Source organism: Pyrus communis, chromosome 7 (assembly GCF_041283825.1).
Source record: "Pyrus communis isolate YQ-2024b chromosome 7, ASM4128382v1, whole genome shotgun sequence".
Taxonomy (NCBI): Eukaryota; Viridiplantae; Streptophyta; class Magnoliopsida; order Rosales; family Rosaceae; genus Pyrus; species Pyrus communis.
Window position 1 is genome coordinate 1536258 of NC_142571.1, and position 1584 is coordinate 1537841.

Sequence of the window (1584 nt, forward strand, 5' to 3'; positions counted from 1 at the left end):
GGGTGTAGGAAGGTTGCAGAGCATTGTTTTGGTATCCTCCAAGCTCGTTGGGTGATTGTCAGAGGTGCTGCCAGATTGTTTGATATAGAGTCATTTCGATCCATCATAATAACATGCATCATTCTTCACAACATGATTGTGGAAGATAAGTATGATTATGATATCATTGATGAATATGAGCCAAACACGATGAACAATTCAAGAACATGTATATATTACGCTCATGACGCCACCAAAGAACCCGTGCAACATGAGCCATTAGAAAGGGATAGACGTTACAATGAATTGGTCATTCAACGATATACTGCACTTCAAAGGCCACGTATGCACAATGCCCAGCAAAATGACTTGATAAATCACCAGTGGACATTGAAACAAGCTGAAGATAATTAAGTTCATTTATTGTGTTTGTTTTTATTTGGTGTGTTTATTTAATTTTAGTTGGTATGTTTTTTTTAGTTCAGCTTTAGTGAGTTTTTTATTATTTGGTATGTTTATGTAATTTTATTTGGTATGTTTTTGTCATTTAAATAAATATTCTCTTAGTATAAATAACTTACCAAATTCAATAAATTTACTTACTTTAAATAAAGTACTAAATTCAATAAATTAGAAACAACATAAAGTACTATATTCAATAAATAATAAATTACAACCCAAATTGATTGGAAAATTATGAGTTCCGATTACAAAAACTACTCTATTCATCATCACTTAACCAATTTGTGATGCTAGGATGATCTTCTCTTGTGGTGCTAGGATCATCTTGTCTTGCTCTCGTTTCTCTTGCACGCCTTCTTCGCATCACGTCCGCTTTCTCCGATTTCTAAAAATATTTAGAATTTGAAGACTTCCCTTCTAAAGGCGTTTGATAATCTCACGATCTCGTTGAGCCATTTTTTCTTCTCTAACCTGTTCCCTTTCTTGCTTGAGTAGCTCTCTTTCTCTCTCATTAGCTTGAAATTCTCTCTCAATAACTGCAGCTTTTGCTTCCTCTCTAACCTTATCCGCCTCAAATTTCGCCATTTCCAACGCCAAAGTCAATTCATCTTAGCGAGCAAGTTCTTCAATGTACTTTGAATAATCATTTTTGGAAGCACTTTTTTTTTTTTTAAAAGCCTTCTTCCCTTCATGCCTAATTGAATAACGAGTCGAACCCGACGCTTGTTCAGGGAATGACGTTTCAGGCACTTCTGCATCATCTTCATTAACATGCGAAAACGAGAAAAAAACAAACTAAATGTTTTATCTTATTGTTTGTCTCGGTTTTGCAAGATTGGAGGGTCCTCACACAGATTTAAACACATGCATGTGTTAGATCTTGCTACATTTCACAACCATAAATCGGAAACGAGAAAAAAACAAATTAACACACATGGAGGAGTGATTTACCTTCATGCATCTTAGCTTTGCACGCTTGTTCCTCCATGGATGAGTTAGAGAAACACGTATGAAGAAGCGGCTGTGAGATGGAAGGTTTGGAAGAATGGGCGTCGGGTGAGAGGCTGAGAGAAATGAGAGAGGGCTGCGAGGGTTGAGATTGGAGAAATGAGAGCCCTTCTGATTTTTCTAGAGAAAGAGAGT

The 1584-nt window shown here is 36.3% G+C and overlaps 1 long non-coding RNA gene across 1 annotated transcript; it reads right to left on the minus strand.

Moving 5' to 3' along the window:
- Positions 1 to 609: 609 nt before the first annotated feature.
- Positions 610 to 1584, minus strand: LOC148695432 (uncharacterized). The gene is made up of 2 exons (XR_015964908.1): positions 1393 to 1584; positions 610 to 1202 (listed from the first exon to the last, which is right to left on the minus strand). It is a non-coding gene; the product is annotated as an uncharacterized LOC148695432 (long non-coding RNA).